Source organism: Marmota flaviventris, chromosome 5 (assembly GCF_047511675.1).
Source record: "Marmota flaviventris isolate mMarFla1 chromosome 5, mMarFla1.hap1, whole genome shotgun sequence".
NCBI lineage: Eukaryota > Metazoa > Chordata > Mammalia > Rodentia > Sciuridae > Marmota > Marmota flaviventris.
Window position 1 is genome coordinate 32740365 of NC_092502.1, and position 14702 is coordinate 32755066.

Consider the following 14702-nt stretch of genomic DNA (forward strand, 5'->3'; position numbering starts at 1 on the left):
GGTTTTGTTTGCTTTTTATTTATTAATTTTTGCATGTAAGTAATAAGCTATCTCAGCTATCCGAAGCCTAACACCATATCCATTTATATTTCATATGTAGCCTATACACATAGCCCAAATCTTTTTTTATAGTCTTTTTTTTTAAAATGAATTTTTTTAAAAAATATATTTATTTATTTTTTAGTTTTCGGCGGACACAATCTTTGTATGTGTTGCTGAGGATCGAACCCGGGCCGCACGCATGCCAGGCTAGCGCGCTACTGCTTGAGCCACATCCCCAGCCCCCTATAGTCTTTTTTTAGTTGTTGATGGACCTTTGTTTATTTACTTATTTTATTTATATATTGTGCTGAGAATCAAACCCAGCGCCTCACACATACTAGACAAGTGCTCTATCACTGAGCCATGACTCCAGCCCCCTTTTATATACTGTTTTTATTGTGCCTGTGTTTTGACTGACTTGTCACCAGTGTGGAATTTTCCACCTTCAGTGTCATGTCAGTATTCAGATTTTAGATTTCAGAGCATTTTGGATTTTGGATTTTCAGTTAAGGAATACATAACCTGTATCATCTTTTTGAAGTGTCAGTTGAAAGTTTTGTTTTGGGGCTGGGGATATAGTTCAGTGGTAGAGTGTTTACTTATCATGCACAGACCATGGTTTGATCCCAGCACCAAACACACAGTTTTGTTTTTAATTTAGTCTTTTGGTGTTGGGGCTTTTGTTGGAAATTTTCTTATGTCTTTTTTTTTTCTTTTCTTTTCTTTTTTTTTTTTTTTGATACCAAGGATCGAACCTGGGGTGCTTAACCACTGAGCCACATCTCCAGCCCTTTTTCGTATTTTAGTTAGAGACAGAGTCTCACTGAGTTGCTTAGGGCCTTGCTAAGTTGCTGAGGCTGGCTTTGAACTCGAGATTGTCCTGCCTCCCAAGCTCCTGGGATTACAGGGATGCACCACCATGCCCAGCATTTTATTTGGTTTTGATATTAGGCTAGTACTAGCCTTTTTTTTTTTTAATTTTAATATTTATTTTTTAGTTTTTGGCCGACACAACATCTTTGTATGTGGTGCTAAGGATTGAACCTGGGCGAGTTCGCTACTGCTTGAGCCACATCCCCAGCCCTAGTACTAGCCTTTTAAAAGGAGCAAGGAAGCTGAGCGTGGTGGTGCAGGTTTAGTAAGACCCCATCTTAAAATAAAAAAGGGCTGGGGCAGGCCGGGGTTGTGGCTCAGTAGTAGAGCACTTGTCTAGCATGTGTAAGGCACTGGGTTAGATCCCCAGCACCACATGAAAAAACTAAATAAACAAAGTAAAGGTATTTTGTGCAGCTGCAATATGGGCTGGGGCTGTGTCTCGGTGGTTAAGCACCCCTGGGTTCAATCCCTAGTACCTAAAAATAAAGTGAAGTATTAGTATTAATTCTTTATTAGTACCTGTTAAAATTCAGCAGCAATGCTATTGCAACCTCTAGTATTCCTTTTTATTTGTGTGAGTTGTAAGGGATCAGATCCAGGGCCCCTCAAATATTAAAGCACATGCTCTACCACTGAGCTACCTTCCCAGCCTTAATGTTTGTAGTGTTTATGTTATAGTACTTCCTTTTTTCCCCTGGTATTGGTGGTTTATGTTTTTGAGGGGATTTTTTAAAAATATTTATTTTTTTGTAGTTGGACACAATATCTTTATTTTTATGTGGTGCTGAGGATCGAACCCAGGGCCTTGCACATGCTAGGCGAGTGCTCTACCACTGAGCCACAACCCCAGCCCTTGAGGGTATTTTTTTTTTTTTTCCTCCTCAATCAGTCTAGCTGGAGGCTTAATCAGTTATTGATGGTTTCTGTAAGCCACCTTTTGGGGTATTTTCTTGTTTTCTATTTCTTTGCTGGTGTGTGTGTGTGTGTGTTTCTGTAATTTCAGTTGCTTTTCTTCTTACTTAAGTGTAGAAGCTTATATCATTGATTATAAGCTTTTTTGGGGGACAGTATTGAGGATAAAATCCAGGGGTGCTGTACGACTGAGTTATATCCTTAGCCCTTTTTATTTTTTATATTGAGACGGAGTCTCACTAAGTTACCAACGCTGACCTTGAACTTGAGATTCCTTGTTTCAGCCTCCCAAGTTGCTGAGATTACAGGCATGTGCCATTGTACCCTTGTACCCTAAATCCTACAATTTTGATATGGTCTATTTTTTTTAATATTCTGTGCAGAGGATTTTCTCATTTTGTATGTGATGTCTTTAAATCCATAAGATAATTGGAAGTATGTGGATTCTTTTCAAACATTTGAAGATTTTTCAGATAACATTTTATAATTTGTTAATTTATTTGCGTTCTTGTGAAAGAATATGCTGTATAGTTTTCATCCTTTCAAGCTTTTTGGAATTCGTTTTTGGCCCCTGTGATTTTTTTTTTTCATTACTATTTCATGTGTAGTAGACATGATATGTTCTATGTCTCAGATCAACTTGATTGAGAATAGTTAAGTTATCTGTTTACTAATTTTCTTTCTACTTATTCCATCAGTTACCAAGCAGAGTGTTGACATCTTATCTGTCTTTATAGATTTGTCTCATTTTCCCTTTGAGAAAAAAGCATGTCAGTTTTTACTTCATGCATTTTGAAACTTTGTTGTTATGTACATTTAAGATTGCTATGTCTTGATCAGGCACAGTGGCAAAAACCTGTAATCCCAGCGCTTGGGAGGCTGAGGCAGGAGGATTTCAGTTTTGATGCCAGCCTCAGCAACTTAGTGAGATCCTATCTCAAATATTAAAAAGGACTGGGGTGTAGTTCAGTGGTTGATCATCCCTGGGTTCAGTTCCTTGTCCCCATCCCTTCCCCCAGTTGCTGTATTTCTAGTTAATTGATCTTTTTTTCTCATTATGAGATCTCTCTCTTTATTTTTGCTATTACTGCTTATTATGAAGTCTAGCTTTGTCTAATTATATGGACACTACAACTTTCTTTCAATTTGTTAGTCTTGATTTACCTTTTTCTGTTCTACTTTTAATCTGTCTGTTCCTTTATATTTAAAGTTGGTTTCTTTTTAAATCTAGTTTGCTAATATGGAATGTTTAGACATTTCATTTTACCACTTTGCTGTTTCTTTTCTTTGTCCCATCAGTTCTTTGTTCTCTTTCTCAACATTCTTTTGTAATCAAATAGTTTTATTCTATTTCCTGTATTATTTCATACCTACACTGCTTTTTTTTTAATTATTAAAATTTGAATTTAACAGAAAACTTTGAACATAGTTGATTATTCTGCCAATCACCTACTTTTTGTGAAAGTTTTATCAAGGCACATATACCGTGTAATTCACCCACTTAAAATATACAATTCACTAGTTTTAAATATATTCACGGAGTTGTACAACCATTACCACAATCTTTTGAAAACAATTTCATCAACCTCAAAAGAACCCCCTCTTACCCCTTTAATAGTCACCTTTCCATATCTTCCAAACCCTACTTTCCCTACCTATTGGCAACTACCAATCAATCTATGTTCTATCTGAATAGGTTTGCCTGCTCTGTGCATTTCATTTTAAATGGAATCATATACTGTGTGGTCTTTTTGACTGTTTTTTTTTACTTAGCATGTTTTCAGAATTCTTTCATTATAGCATATGTCAGTACTTAATCCCTTTCAAGGACTAAATATACTCATTGTATGGCTGTATCACATTTTGTTTGTCCATCAGTTCATGGGCTCCCCCAGTCACTCATTGGCTATTATGAATTATATTGCTACACTTTCATAGAAGTGTTTATGTGGACATATTTTCAGTTCATTTGGCTATAAATCTAGGAGTGAAATTGTTGAGTCATGTGGTAACTCAGTGTTTGTCATTTAAAAAATTGCCATATGATTTATTTCCATAGTGGCTGTTATACTCCCACCAGCAGTATATAAGTGTTCCATTTTTTCCACATTCTGGCTGACTTTTGTTGTGATTGTAGCCATTTCAGTGGGCATAAAGATAGTAGTATGTCATTGTGCCTTTGATTTGCATTTCCCTGATAACTAATAGCGTTGAGCATCTTTTAATGTTTCTATTGGCTTTCTATATCTTTTTTGGAGAAATGTATTTAGATATTTTGCTCATTTCTGAATTAGATTGTCTTTTTTTGTTATAGAGTTATAGGAGTTCATTGTACATTCTGGAGATAAGTCCCTTAGTATATACATGATTTGGAAAAATTTTTATAGATTGTCTTTTAGCTCTTGATGTTCTTTGAAGCACAAAAGTTATAAATTTTGATGTAGTCCAGTTTACCTGTTTTTTATTGTTAGTGCTTTTGATGTCATGCCTAAGAAACCACTGTACAGTCTAAGGTAAAAAAGATTTACTGTATTTTCTTTTTTGAAGCGTTTATAATTTCAACTTCACGTTGAGGTCTTTGATACATTTTGAGTTAATTTTTCTCTTAATATGAGATAGGGGTCTAAAATCATTCTTTTGCAGGGCATGTCAGGTTGTCTCCACATTATTTGTGGAGAAGATTGTTCTTTTCCTATGGATTATCTTGGCACCCTTGTCAAAAATCAAGTGAACCTTTATGTATTTCTGGACTCTAATTTTTGTTTTCATAGATCAACATGACTTTCCTTATGCTGGTACCCCACTGTCTTGGGTACTGTAGCTTAATAATAAGTTTGCTTTTGGTTTTGTGTGCTGGGGATTAAAACCTAGGGCCTCATGCATGCTCTCAGCACCTACTCTACCACTGAATTACATCTCCAGACCCTAGTAGGTTTTTTTGAGGGGGGCAATGGGGATGTACTGGGGATTTAACTCAGGAGCACTCGAGTACGGAGCCACACCCCTAGCCCTATTTTGTATTTTATTTAGATACAAGGTCTCACTGAGTTGCTTAGCACCTCACTTTTGCTGAGACTGACTTTGAACTCACAATCTTCCTGCCTCAGTCGCCTGTGCCTCTGGGATTATAGGCATGTGCCACTGTACCTGGCTAATGTTACTTATCTATTTTGTTATGAACCTCAAAATATAGTATTAAAAATTAGAAACGGGCAAGTATCTTTTAAATAGCTTTATTGAGGGTTAATTATCATTCAATTAATGGCATATAAAGTATAGATTTAGTAAGTTTTTGTATATGTGTACCATGATGAAGCTATCACTATAATAAAGATATTGAGCATATGAAATCACCCCCGGAGTTTCTCTAGGATCCTTTGTAATGCTCTCTTCCTTTTAATCCCTATCCCTCTGTCCCTAGGCAATCACTAATCTGTCACTATAGATTAATTTATATTTGAAAGAATTTATTTAAATGGAACCATTCTTTTTTTTAATGTCTTTATTTAATTAATTAATTAATTTAATTTTTATGTGGTGCTGAGGCTTGAACCCAGTGCCTCACAAGTGCTAGGCGAGTGCTCTACCGCTGAGCCACAACCCCAGCCCCTTAAATGGAATCATTCTGTATGTACTCTTCCTCTTTCTTCTTTGTATGTGTGTGTGTGAATTTTACTAGGGATCAAACCCAGATCCCTGTACATGGTAGGCAAACGCTAGCATGGACACTGAGCTATGTCCCCAGCCCTTTTTATTTTGAGACAGGGTCTCACTGAGGTACAGGCTGGCCTCAAATTTGGAGTTCTCCTGCCTGAGCCTCCTCCCAGGTAACTGGAATCACAGGAGTGTGCCACCATCTCTAATTTTCTGTGATTATACCACAATTAATTTATTCATTTACCTATTGATAGAAACTTCAATTGTTTCCAGTTTGGAGCTATTAAAACTAAATCTGATGTGAATATTTGTTTATGTGTGTTTTTTTTTATGTAAACATATTTTTATTTCTACTTAATGAGTATTTATGAGTGGTTACACATATGGTAGCATGTGTTTAATTTTCTTCTTGGAGTGGTGGGGAGCTGGGGAACAAATCCAGGGCTTTGAGCATGGTAGGCAAATGCTTTACCGCTGAGCTACATCCTAGTCCTGTTTAACTTAAAAAAAAAAATTTTTTGTGATACTGGCGATTGAACCCAGAGCCTGGTGCATACTAGGCAAGTACTCTACCTCTGAACTACATTCCCAGCCCTTTTTAATTTTTTGAGACAGTCTCACTAATTTCCCCACATTGGCCTCAAACCTGCAAATCTCTTTCTTCAGCTTTCAGAGTAGCTAGGATTATGCATGTGCCATAGTACCTGACTTGGATTTTTTTCCCCACCTCTGTGTAAATACTGTTTATTTTTTTCCTATGAAATAGACTTTGTTTCACAGTCGATGCATATATATAACATTAGAAGCAGTAATATTAATCATTTCCACATTCCATTTCAGTGTTTTTATTATGTTGAGAGCTATAGCCGAAGGGGCCCCAGCAAACTTTCAGACTGCCAGCTGATGATTGGCTCACAGGAGCCCCAGCAACTTCTAGCTGATTGGCTCCTCTGCAGTGATGCTCATTGAGCTGTTTCCCCGCCCTTTCATACTGCCAGCTGATGGTTGGCTCACAGCGGCCCCAGCAACTTCTAGCTGATTGGCTCCTCTGCAGTGATGCTCATTGGGCTGTTTCCCTGCCCTTTCAGACCACGGAGCTGCTCATTGGGGGACTTTTTTGGTTGATGTTATTTGTTAATAGGTTATTTGTTAATAGATGTTATTTGTTAATAGGTTGCTGGGTTCCCCCAATGCTCCGGGGCCCAAAACCACAAATATACGGAGCACTGGAGGAACCCAGCAACCCCATCAGGGTAGTGCCCAGGACACATTGTCCATCAGATCCCTCATCAGACAAACCAGAGGGAGCGCGGGGTTGGACATCTGCGCCTCCGCCAGAGCAGTACTAACTCCAGAGATGAGAGTTCAAATCATTCCCACAGGGGTAAAAGGACCTCTTCCCAAAGGAACAGTAGGCTTATTATTGGGATGCAGCTCTTCTACTCTAAAAGGACTTATGATAAGTCCTGGGGTAATTGATCCCGATTATGAAGGTGAAATAAAAATTATAGCTAGTTCTCCAAAGGGTATATCAGTAATTTCACCAGGAGATAGAATAGCACAGTTACTAATGATACCCAACCTACATGATAAATTTTCCAGTCGTGTTGTAGAAAGAGGTTCCAAGGGATTAGGCTCCACAGGTGTAGATTGGGCTATGCTTTCTTTAAATTTAGATTCTCACCCCATGCTAAAACTAAATATTCAAGGACATGAATTTAATGGGCTACTGGATACAGGTGCAGACCTTAGCATCATCTTTCGTCAAGAATGGCCAAAACATTGGCCATTACAACAAGCCACTCAAACGCTTCGAGGCCTAGGAGTGGCGACTAATCCCCATAGAAGTGCAATGGTATTAGATTGGAAGGATCCTGAAGGATGTGAAGGAACTATACAGCCATATGTATTGGATCATCTTCCCGTAAATTTATGGGGGCGAGATGTCCTAGATCAATTAGGTTTGACATTAACAAGACTCTGTCTCTAATAAATAAAATATTAAAAAGGGCCGGAGTTGTGGCTCAGTGGTTAAGCATCCCTGAGTTCAATCCTCAGTACCAAAAAAGAGGAAAAAAAAAAAAAAAAGAATTCTGGGATGAAGATGTTGCCCCACTGTTGTTCTGGCTTGTATGGTTTCTAATATGTACTTTGTTGTTATTTTTTCCCTTTTTTTTTGTATATAATGTAACCCCCACTCCCATCTGCTTAGAAGCTTCTTTTTATGTTTATCACTGATTTTATTTAATATGTTTAGTAAGGTTGTATCCTGTTATAGTTTTCTTCATCTTTCTTGTGCTTGGGGGTTTACTGATTTTGAGTTCATAATTTGTATTTAATTTGGAAAACTTTTATAGTTATTTACAGTACTCAGAATTTTTTTCTGTATCCCTACCACCACATCTCCCCCCTGTCTTTTTTTGGTACTTGGGATTGAACCCATGGGTACTTTACCACTGAGCTATGACCCCAGCCCATTTTATTGTAATTTTTTTTTTTTTAATTTTTGAGATAGGGTCTCACTAAGTTGCTTAGGTCCTCACTAAGTTGCTGAGGTTGGCCTCAAACTGGGAGTCTTTCCTCAGTCTCCCAAGTCACAGGGATTATAGGAGCCTGGCCTCACTGTGCCTGGCCTCCTCTCCCCATTCTTTATGGATTTGGGTTGTGTGTGTGTGTGTGTGTGTGTGTGTGTGTCTCCCCTTTAAGTTGTCCTACGACTTAACTTTTGCTCTGTTCATTTGTTTTCATTTTCTTCTTTAAAAAAAAAAAACAAACTTTTTTGTATGTTGTAGATGGACAGAATGCCTTTTATTTGATTTGATAATTTTTATATGGTGCTGAGGATCGAACTCAGTGCCTGGAGCATGCTAGGCAAGCACTTTGCCACTGAGCTACAGCCCCAGCCCTTGTTTCCATTTTCAATCTTATGTTGTTTTATTATGCATTGTTTCTATTGCTATATCTTCAGGTTCTGCAATGTCTTATCTGCTTTTAATCCTGCTTAATATTTCTGATCTTAGACATAATGGTTTTATCTCTAAAAATTTGATGTTTATTTCTTAAACAGCCACTTTTTAAGTTTTTACTGTATTTTAGTCATTAGATTTGACAATTATTTCTTATAGGTGACAAACATTTTTAGTGGAAATCTGATGGTAAAGATATATTGCAGTGATCTCAAAAGATATTGGTGATAGTTAGAGGCTCGGGATATAGCTCAGTTGGTAGAGTGCTTGCCTTACATGCACAAGGCTCTGGGTTCAATTCTCAGTGCCAAAAAAAAAAAAAGAAAGAAAGAAAGAAAGAAAAAAATATTGGAGATAGTGAGCTTTTTGAAGCATTTTTCTGGAAGAGCAAGGAGAGAAATGTGTTGCCAGAAGTGGTGTGGTTATATGGGAGTAATTTTATAAGATGGGAATTTTTATATATGATGATCATAATGATTTAGTAAAGGAGAAAAAACAGGGGCTGGGGCTGTAGCTCAGTGGTAGAGCACTTGCCTAGCATGTGTGAGGCACTGGGTTCTATCCTTAGCACCACATAAAAATGAAACAACTAAAATAAAGTCATGCTGTCCATCTACAACTACCAAAATAAATAAATAAATAAATGGGGGGGGGCAGCATGGGAAAGAGAGAAGGTAACCTTGGGAAATCTTCACAGGAGGAATTGGATTTCAGTGCTCAAGTAGAGGACATTAGCCTTAGAATAGAGCACAACTAGGTCATTCTTTTTTACAGGAGGGAAACAAGTACATGGGTATGTTTGGGGATAGCATGATAAATTTTCTAGTGATAATTGGAGAATGTTCAAGCTATTGACTGCCCTTATACATTTTTACCATGTGTTTGTAAAAATAGTGAATACTATTAAGCCATTTAGATATTGTTCCTGCTCTAACTAAAGTGGGTATTTAAATAAGAAAGGAAAATAGCATGTGCCATGTCTAGCATAGTTTTGGGCACATATTGCTGTTCAATAAATGTTTGGTGACTGAATTTGGATAGTTAGGTAGACACATAACAAAGAGAAAAAAAACTTTTGTGGTGTTTCCAAAACAGCTCAGCTATTACTGATTATTGCTTAGATTGGGTTGTTTTTACAGATAGGTTACTTCATTCTCTGAATTTTAGGTTGATATAATTTCCTGTGTATTATAGTTTAAAACTTTATATGAAGCTTCAGTAGGAATTAAGTCTCCTGTGCACTAAACATATGGACCAGACCCAATGACAGAACAGAGAAGGGAGAAAGTTGTTATACCTAGGGAATTTGAGGATAGCATCCTAGAGAAGATGACACCAAATGGGGTTTGAAGGAGAAGTAGAGGAACAGAAGTATAAGGAGCACATCAGATTATTTCACACCATTGACACGTCTCGGAGCAGTTTGCGGGTAGCAAGCAGTGGAAAGTTAAGTTTAGGAACCTATTTGGGGAGCGACTTGAGTGTATCCTTATCATTCATTTAAGCATTCTTGAATTTGTCCTTCTTTAAAAACAACAGTGACAGCTGGGTATAATGGCTTGTGCTTATAGTTCCAGTTCCTCAGGAGTCTGAGGGAGGAGAATCATCACTGAGCCCAGAAGTTAAGAGACCAGCTCGGGAAATATAGCGAAATCTCATCCCCCACAAAGCCAAAAGCAACATATAAAATTTCTCTATTATGTGCCTTTCCCCCGGCGCCTCCTATTTAGAGCTAAATTATTATAATTATTGTTTTCCAGTTCTGGGGACCAAACTCAGGGCCTTGCTACACATGCCAGGCACTGAACTAGACCCCAACCCTACAAACTAAATTATTACCGATAGGTTTTTATTTGCTATTTTCCTTCCTTCTCATTAGTCCTCAGCCTGGTACATTTGATCTTGCTTCCACTCTTAATACCTCAGCAGAAGTGTTTTCATTAAGTGGCAAATTGATGATACTCATTCAGTTTTGGTAAATCCAAGTAACATTTTTCATTTCTTATCTTCATTGGTCTTCTCATTAGCATTGAATTTTTTAAAAATATTTTTAATTTTTTAGGACACAACACCTTTATTTTACTTATTTATTTTTGTGTGGTGCTGAGGATCAAACCCAGGGCCTCACACGTGCTAGGCGAGCACTCTACTACTGAGGCACAACCCCAGCCCTGAATATTGTTTTAATCTTGCTTCTTTGTCTACTATTCTGTGTTGCTCATCCAGATTTACCCTCTTTCTCTGGATGCTGTTCCTTTTTTTCCTGTATCTACCTCTTCATTAAAAGTTTTCTGGGCATATTACTAAGTGCTTTAAGGAAATGCAGAAGGACTGTGTGGACTGTGTTTTGTGTCAGTATGCCAAACATTTGATTGTTGAAATAAAATAATACAAGAGAAAGAAAAAGGAATTATGTATTAGTGTTTAATTGGGTGCATGGTTGTAGTACATCATGCTAAACCTGCATCGTCTTCTCTTTGTGCCTGTTATTTACCTAGCACTTTTTTTTTAAGTTGTAGATGGACACAATATATGTATTTTATGTATTTATTTTATGCAATGCTGAGTATCAAACCCAGTGTCTCACACATGCTAGGCAAGAGCTATAACCCCAGCCTTTTACCTAGAACCTCTTATCCAGGTGCTTTACAAATTTATATCTTATCATCTATCCTTCTCCCTCCTCCTCCTTTTCCTCCTCCTCCTCTGGAGAACCAGTATGGCACTGTTGATGCACTGACTGCTTTAACAGGAACTATAAAAACTGCTCACAGCAAAGCAAAAATAATGGTACCACAAGTGCACTTATGCACAGTATTGCAGCGATGATGTTGAAATCAGACATGTCCAAAGTACTGCGGAATATCTTCAGTTTGCTAATGAAATCATATTCTTTATGTTTCTAATGAAAACATTATAGGAGTGATCCTGAATATATTTTACACTAACATAGACGTTCATTGGTTATTTGTTTCATAACATTATCTCACTTTAAAATGAATTAGACACCCCTCTCTCTCTGTCTCATTTCTCCCATATGCCAAGTTTTTCATAACATATTCTTTAAGAAATAAATTATTTTGTCTCCTCATTAAAGATGATATTTTAAAGTAATTGCTGTCTTTACAGTGGGCTTATGCTAGGAAAATAACATTTAAACAATAATGTCCTCATTTCATTTTATATTTCTTTGCTTTTCTTTCTTTCTTTTTTCTTTATTTTTTTTAAGTGAGAGAGAGAGAATTTTTTTTATATTTATTTTTTTTAGTTTTTGGCAGATACATCTTTATTTGTATGTGGTGCTGAGGATCGAACCCAGGCCGCATGCATGCCAGGCGAGTGCGCTACTGCTTGAGCCACATCCCTAGCCCGTATTTCTTTGCTTTTCAAAAATCACAATGACTCATGTGTATGAACTTTAAAGACTTGGAAACAGAATTTTCTAAATTCAGTAGCTTTTGACCCTATTTTCTAAAAAAATTAAAATGCAGCCCTTTTAATTTATTTTCCTGAAAACTGATTTATATCAGAGAACATGGAAATCTACTAGCTCAACAGCTATAGAAACTTTTGCATCTTAAGATATAGGACTGAAAATTTAGTATCATGATTCAGTAAACCTGGGATGCCTTCCATTTATGTACTGTGTGACATCCAATGAAACTATATATCAAGGTAAGCCTATCTTTGTCAGACCTTTGAAGTGTGATTTTTTTTTTTTTTTTTTTGTAGAAGAAAGGCTTCACTGTCATTAATTAATAGAATTTAAAACTTAGATTAAAAAATATTATTTTATTCTAATCCTTTAAAATCTAAGGTATTTAAGATTAAAAGCATCTTATCTAACATAGTAGTTGAATAGTAATACAATATGCTTATTTTGGAGATAAATGGAAAATATTCTCCTACCTCCTGCACTTGATACTTGACCCTTTTAATTTTTTATTTTGAGACAAGGTCTTGCCAAGTTGACTGCATTGCTGAGGCTGGCTTTGAACTTGTGATCTTTCCTATCTCAGCCTCCTGAGGAAAATTTCTTTTTTTTTTTTTTTTTATCATTTTTTAATATTTATTTTTTAGTTTTCGGCGGACACAACATCTTTGTTTGTATGTGGTGCTGAGGATTGAACCCGGGCCGCACGCATGACAGGCAAGCGCGCTACCGCTTGAGCCATATCCCCAGCCCCAGGAAAATTTCTTAATAATGGAATGTATGATGTAAAAGCTCCGAGACCAGCTTATTCAAGCTATAGTTATCTCCTACTTGTACCACTATAAAATAATCTCCGAACATGTATCTATTTTCATTCTAGTTTCCTGAAAACTGTTTTCCACTTAATAGTCAGGATGGTCTTCACAGGATGCAGATGTGATTGCGTAACTCTTTTGCTTAATAAACTACACACACACACACACACATTTAATATGGTCTTTAAGCTATATGATGTAGCTTTTTAGGTTTTCAGTCTCATTTCTGATCACTCTTTCCCTGGTATCTTTTCTTCTTCCTGGGTTGCCTTTAAGGCCTTCATACAAGCTGTGCTATTCTCTTTCTGGCCCTTAAACATACTTTTCTCTCTCCCCTAAGCACTTACCTGTGTCCTTTCCCTACATACATTTCATATCAGCCTGAATACTACTTCCCCAAGTGAGCATTTGCTCATCTTTCTGACTAGATCTCTTCATAGATGCAACTATAAACCCTAACATAATATTTTGTATGTGTTTGCCCTTCATTACTTACCACATTGCCATTTTACCTTTATTTTATTTGCTCGGTATTCACTGTCAGCATTATTTCAATAATTGCTAAGCTCCATGAGAGCAAGACCCATGTCTGTTTTTACTTATCATTCTGTTTCCCCAGTGTTTAGATACATGAATGAAGTATAATGCCAGAGTTTGGGTTTCATTCCCAGTAGAAACAAAGAACTATTGAAGGGTCTGTAAAATAAGACTTGGGTTTAAAGAAGCTAAATTGGAGCCTGTAGTTGAGTGATTCAGAGACTAGAACCCGGAATATCCATTGGATGGCCATCAGATGAACAAGAAGAGATCCTAAAGACAAACTTAGTGGTGCATGCCTCTAGTCACAGTGACTCCGGAAGCTGAGGATGGAAGATTACAAGTTCAAGGTTAGCTTGGGCAAATTAACAAGACCCTGTCTCAAAATAAACTAAACTAAAATAAAATAAAAAGCTGGGATCAGGGGCTGGGGCTGGGGCTCAGTGGTATAGCGCACTTGTCTAGCATGTGTGAGGCAGTGGGTTTTGATTCTCAGCACCACATATAAATAAATAAAATAAAGGTCTATCAACAACTAAAAAGCTGGGATCAACTCAATGGTAGAAAGCTTTCCTAACGTGTAAAGCCCTGTGTTCAATCTTGAGTACTGCAAAGAAGAAAAAAAGAAAGAAAAAGGAGCCTGAAGTCTTCATAATAGAAGATTATGAAGATGCAGGAGAGATGATGTTGAATTTTAGTAGGTATTGTAGAGACAGAATCTAGTAGTATTTGGTGACCAGCTGACTATTGTCAGAGATGAGAGTAAAATCAGATTACTTAGAAGCCTGAGCTGTTAAATTTTAGGCTTTACCAAGTAAATGAGTACGAGAGAAGTTCAAGGGAATAGAGGGGTCTTCATTTTTAACACGATTTCTAAAAGTTACCAGAGGAATCTCTTGGCCACATCTCTGTTTACTTTTTTTTTTTTTTGGACCAGGGATTTAATACAGAGGTATTTAACCACTGACCTACATCCCTAAATCTTTTTATTTTTATTTATTTATTTATTTGAGACATAGTCTTGCTAAGTTGCTAAGGCTGGCTTTGAACTTGTGATTCTCTTGCTTCAGCCTCCCAAGATGTAGGTGTGCACCATTGCACCTGGCTCTGTTTCTATTTTTTAAAAAGCATTATTGAGATATAATTCACTTACCATGTAATTATTCCATTTAAAGGGTACAATTCATTTGTTTTGAATATATTTATAGATATGTGAAACCACTACAGCTATCCATTTTAGAACATTTCATTACATCAAAAAGAAATTCCTTACACTGTATCTGTTTCCCCTTTTCCTCTATTCTTTCTCTCAGCCCTAAGAACACTAATCTATATAAATTTTCCTGTTCTAGACATTATATTTAAAAAGAATCTTATATTTAAATAGAATCTTATAATATGTGGTTATTTGTGCTTGAATTCTTTCACTTTGCATAATGTATCCAAGTTACAGCATTTATAGTA

General features: G+C 36.8%; 1 protein-coding gene across 4 annotated transcripts in view; it reads left to right on the forward strand.

The window, feature by feature from the left end:
- The window catches only part of Aff4 (ALF transcription elongation factor 4), an 88265-nt gene that overhangs the window by 41059 nt on the left and 32504 nt on the right, over positions 1 to 14702 (forward strand). The gene's annotated exons all lie outside the window — the stretch shown is intronic.